This window comes from Cynara cardunculus (genome assembly GCF_001531365.2).
Source record: "Cynara cardunculus var. scolymus isolate 2C chromosome LG 12, CcrdV1, whole genome shotgun sequence".
Classification (NCBI taxonomy): domain Eukaryota; kingdom Viridiplantae; phylum Streptophyta; class Magnoliopsida; order Asterales; family Asteraceae; genus Cynara; species Cynara cardunculus.
In genome coordinates this window covers 4,420,541-4,426,811 of record NC_037539.1, presented here as the reverse complement: position 1 = coordinate 4,426,811, position 6,271 = coordinate 4,420,541, and positions in this window count along the sequence as shown.

Genomic DNA, 6,271 nt, shown 5'->3' with positions numbered 1-6,271 from the left:
ACTCATTGTCTTACGTTTAGCACGACATTACATATGACATAAACTCATTGTTACATATTTGATGAAACATTGGATGGGGACAAAGACTAGGAGAGGATGAGACAACATGGGACAAAAAAAAGTTTTTTTGTTCCACCAAAATAGTTGGAACAACATTGGACAAGAATGTGACAGAAACAAAAGAATTGTTAATCTATCACCATTTGATGTATAACCTTAATATGATATTTGTTTTAATGGTTACTATTGTCGGTTACCTACCACCACCATCAGCTACCACTCCTGCCTAGCACCACTAGTACCGCCACCACATGGACCACAACTACCTCATTCACAACTGTCGACCGCCACCAACATCCGTGTTCACCATCTTCACATCCTGCATGACCACTATCATCTCTATCTCCCACCACCATTGTCGCGCATAACCTTTATCATGCCACATAGTTTTTTCTTTGAAGGAATCAAGTTTTCTCAAACTACCATTAATTATATCAATTTTTTAATTCAAAATTAGTACTATTATATATATAACAAACTAGTTGTGTAGTTGTTGTAATGTAAACCAATAGCTCTATAAATTAGCATCGATTCAGGTACTACCAGAGTTCTTGAATTGTTTTTGGGCTATGAATTGAGGAGGCAACTATATAGTGTTCATCAAGTAGTAGTCATAGGACGACAACACCAATACTTAGGATATCCATTAACTATATATCCACTACATCATATATAATAGCATATGGAGAGGTAAAACTTGAAGGATATTAAAAGACGTATTACCATCCGATATGATTCTTGAGCATCATGTGCCATGTGGTTTCTTACAAGTGAACAATGATCCTTGTCTCTCTCTCCATTAAGATTAATTACCATATCTCCTACTGCTTTATTGGAATAACATCAACTTTTCACATTTTTGCAGCATGAATATCGTACAATCATTATGTACAATCTGATGTGAATAAAAAGCCATTATAATTCTAGAAAATAAAACTCAAAACAGATAATAAATAAATAAAAAACCATGTAATTCAATAAAAACCATATAATTTATCATCTAGCTAATAACAAGATTTCGTGAAACAAGATCAGAGAACAACAAAGCAAGATCAGAAGCAGCAAAATTGTTCCCTCTTCAATTGATCATTGGAGCTAGCGCCTATTAATTTGCTTCTCACCCTTGCATTTTGAGAGACATGTGCAAGTCGATACAAAAAATATAACAAATATCTAGAACATGATTTTTCCAAGTTAAACAAGGAGGGTTAGTAGAAGGTATAAAGTTGATTTCCATGTCTTGTACGACCAGCAGGCTGATCTTGTTTTTTTTTTTTTTTTTTTTTTTTTTTTGGTGTCAAGGGCTAAAATACTAGATAAGGCCCCAATTAAAAAATAAATGAAAATGATTTCACCACAATTTGTAGTAATTAAATAAAATAAAATTATACAATCGGAGACATAAACCAATATTTTTTCCATTCATTTTTTATGGTCGAAGTAGTTTTGGCATTCACATCACAACTTATATGAACTTAAATTCCACAACATAGAAAAACAGAAACATTTTTTTTTTGTTTCCAGAAGAAGTACTCTTCTTTGAAAGTAAGAAGGGAGGAGGGCAAAGGGAGACGTGTAGTTTTTCTTAATAGTATTAAGCTTCTCATATTGACTCTCGATATGTTGAACCTATAAGAAGAAAATATCAATAAGCTTTATGAGTTAAGCTGATGACATTATACCTGTAGAATGAAAAAAACAAATAGTAGACAATCCACCTTCTTGAAAAAATTATCGAAGCCCGACTCTCCAAAATTCACGTTTTGTTGCGTTCCCATTTCTTCACCACCTCTAGAATCTTGACTCCAATGAATCCTACAAAATATCATTCAATAAATATTTATAATAATCGAATTACAAATCTTATGGTGGGAGCAAACCCATCTACCAAAAGAACGATAATTAGTTTGCAGAAATAGAAAATATAGAAGATGAAAAGGGAAAAGAAAAAAGAAAAAAAAAACACGGGGTCTACAAAGCATGCCATTTTTCAAATGCTCAAATATATTTGAATGATGCTGATGAGCACCAAAGGGTTTATTCTCATTCAAATTTCACCGCATAAAAGTATCGGCTTTTAAGTAACCTAATTGTCACAAATAAAAATGAGCAAATATATCATTTCACTCTAGATTGTAATGTTAAGACAGACTATGTTATAATGATAACATAGGCGATAAGATGGGGACTTCAGGAGTCAATACGATAGATGCCATTTCATATCCTAAATCTTTCTAACTTATAGGACTTTTAAATATACAAACAAACAGACCTACACTCAGTTGAACGTTAAAACATAGAATTTTCATATGACAAAATAATAGAAAACAATTTCAGATTTTAGTTTGTCTCAAAATAAGTGTTCACTTTCAAAAATAAATGTTTACTTTCTAATTTTATCCGTAATTATGTGGTGGGTGGAATTTATCTCTCTATAATTAAGTGTGAAACTGCATTTTTGTTACTCAAAAATATAATAATTATACATTTCTAAAATTGTATACCTTTTTTTATTATGTACATTTATTTTGGGATAGAAGAAGTATTAAATATATAAGCTATAGATATATCATCAATACACATTTAGTTCTAGATATCATATGATAAATAATCATACATTATTTAACATTTAATTATACCAAGAAGGGTTATAACGGTACTTAAATATCAGCCAGAGCTTAACTTTTAATATGCAATAAACAACAAGTTTTTGGACAACACTTACTCTAGACAGAACATCTTATTTCAAACAGAGCTCTTATTCTATACAACACTTACCAAAATTTGTTGGTAAATAACTCATAAATCTTACTACTTTTATAATCTTTATTTTAACCGTTGGATTAATCATAAGCAGTTATTTTATTTTATGTTTTTTTATTAAAAATATTGGGTCAACATATATTATAAGTTTTAAAGGGTCGTAGTTTAAACTTTAAACCATCCCATAAATTAATTATTAAAATATATATAATTGGAAATTGAGCTCGCAGAACTCCATGGACCATCACTATCTATGTCTCACCACTCTACGTTTTAAGTTTTTTTTTTTTCTTTTTCTAGAAAATTTCCATTAAAAATAAACCACTATTCTTAATTTCTTATAAAATATAAAATCATATATATATATATATATATATGATAAAATAGATTTAAATATTCCCTTTTAAGTTGATGCACTCACGGGTCATGATGTATTGATTAATGCAAGTGACTTAACCATACGATTTTTCTAAGTAGCAGTTGAGTTGAGAATCAAGAAATATGATGAAATGCTTGATCTATCTTCATGTTCGATTTTAAACGTATATAATAATTGTGATTACTGAGTTTATCAAGATTAATATCTTACAGTCCTTTTGTCAGAATTAGTTTTTAGATGTATTATATAATCTATACAATATTATTAAGCATTTGACAAAAAACTCTTAAAAACCATTTTTTATGCATAAAACACTGTTTGTTAATGCATGTTACTTAAAACTCAAGATTACAAGTAGATTGTGCGTAAGTACAACTTATTAAAGCTCCATATCTGAATTCGTGTAACTAACTGCAGATAAATATAATCAAATACATGATAAACATCTCATTTTAAATATAAAAAATCTAAAATAAAATTAGGATAATCATTGAGTTCTAAAAGAATACTTAATTATTATCTTTATAAAATGTTATAAAAACCAAAAATAAATTACTTTGTTATTAAAATTAAATTAAATTATAATAAAAAAAATTAAACTAAAGAAATTACACAAAAAATGAGAACTTTTAAATAGTCAATTTGATACTAACATTGATATAAAAAAATTCAAAATTTTATGATATCTTCAAATTTATATTTTATTCAAAAATAAAATCGTTATCGTTTTTGTAAAAACATATAAAATCGTATTATAGCATCGATAGCGACAAAGAATAAAATAAAACATTAAAATCGAGATGTATCTCGCTGCATTACACGAGTACCCTTCTAGTATCCTTAAAAAGAGATAGAAAATCTTGAGGTCATATAACCTTAGAACATCATTGACTTTATATACCTTGTTTGTGTGATCGACTTTTTTTTAAAAAACAAAATGGACTAACGGCCAAAAAATGGTTGGATTGACTTGATGATAAGGTTCTTGGCTTTAATCGGTTTTATTATTAACCATGATTTTATATTTTTAAATAATTTGGTTTGGATAAATATATAGTTAGGATCAGTGTTCTTGTTTTGCTCTCAATCGATTTTCATCACATTTCTATGAGATTTTAAACTAAATCTGTTAAATTGAAAAATGAGTTTTTTTTTTATTAATTTTAAGGGGGGTGTTTGGGATTGTTTATAAAAACAACTTATTTGACTTATTCTAGTGTGACACCGATAATAAGCACTTTTGAGTGTTTGGATAAACAACTTATACCAGTACCAAACTAGTAATAAAGAATTTTTGAAAAAGTTAAACCCTTCTGACTTATAATAAGTTGACAAGTGCTTTTATAGATAAACATAAGTTGTTTCAAATAAGCAATGTCAAACATCTCCTAAATCTCACTTTTAGTATCATAATCGTAAAGATTAAAAACAAAACCACGTTCTTGAAAAATTAATCGATTAACGAGTATCTGGTTAATATTTTTTTATATTCTAAATTCAAATATACAAATGAATGCAATATACAACTTATCATTTCTAAAAATGGAAAGAACAAAATAAGAAAGAAAGCCCAACTTGTTTGGCCCATATTTAAGTTAAACTCTTTTGTTTCTTTCTTTTTTCATAAATTGATGAAGTTAAATTTTAATTTATTTTAGGAAATTGAAAATTTAATAATTGTGTATGAATTTAAAAAATAAACATGTAAAATAGTGTTGTGTTATATATTTGTTAAAATCCTAATTATGTTATAAAATAAACATGTAAAATATCAAGCCATGAAATAAAAAAATCTATATCTTTCTGTATTAAACTGTAATTTTAATATAATAAAAATAATATATGGCTATTTTTAATTACCAATCGTTGTTTTTTAACACATCAAAACTTTTGTTTCTCGTTTCTTCAAAACCTTTCGGCATTTACAGAGTCTCATCCTTTTGTTGCTTCATTTTGGTTGTGTAACATCTCGGATCAACCGTACAAATATTGTCCACTTTGTCTATATCTGATGTGAACAAAACAAAAAATATCTAGTACAGTTGGTATAAGATATTACAGGTTGTATTGTATTTACCAACAAATAACATGTGCTCGCTGAAAAAGGGTAACTTTTTGTTCGTTATGTTTTTCCCAGATTTGACGAATTTGAAACAATTGACGTGAAGGCATTTTTGCCAAGATAAATTTGGATTTTGTCATGGATCTCATTGATTGAATTTGTCATTCTTGATCCACATGCACCGGCCAGGATGATCCTTGGCCTACCCTTAAAATCTAAGATGTCATTTATTTTTTAGGAGGTGCTGAATTTTGAAATTTGAATAAGTAATACTGTTTGTTTTTACATCTGAAATCTGAATTAGTAAAACTATTTATTTTTATTAGTTGATAAATGTCTAAACACATATATTATCTACTCTATCTCAAACAATATTATAATATTTATTTTATTTATTTGATAAATGTTTTTTCCAAGAAAATGTTAAATTGATATATATATATGATAAGTGTGTTAAAAAAAACTACTTTCAATATTAAAATAAATCAAATCATAGCTAGTCATTTCACTCTACTATTTCCCATGCTATCTGCTCCGTCGATCTTCGTCGTTAATCCACCATCCCAGCTTCTCATCCCATCGGTCACTCTACTATTTCTGATCCATCCTATTTAAGTATTTTATCCCATTTTATTTCTTTCGATTTAATAAGAGGACAATCAGATTTCGGTTTTCCACTTATTGAATAAGAGGATGTTAAGATGTTTTCAGCTCTTGTTGGAGAAAAAAACGAACAAGTTGAAGTATTGAATCTCTTATTCGATAAGAGATCATAGCTCGTTAAAAGGTATTTTTGATAAAAACAAACACCATATCATACAAATAAGGACCAAATTTCTTTGCTTTAATAAGGCCCACCTTCTTTATTATAATTTTTTAATAAGATCTGTCCATACAAATCTTACGCTGAGAGAGTTAATAGTTTGTAAAATTGTTTTTTTCCCCTATCGATATAAGTTTTCATGTATTTAGTTATTTATTTATTCAAAAGGCAAAATGCATAAATT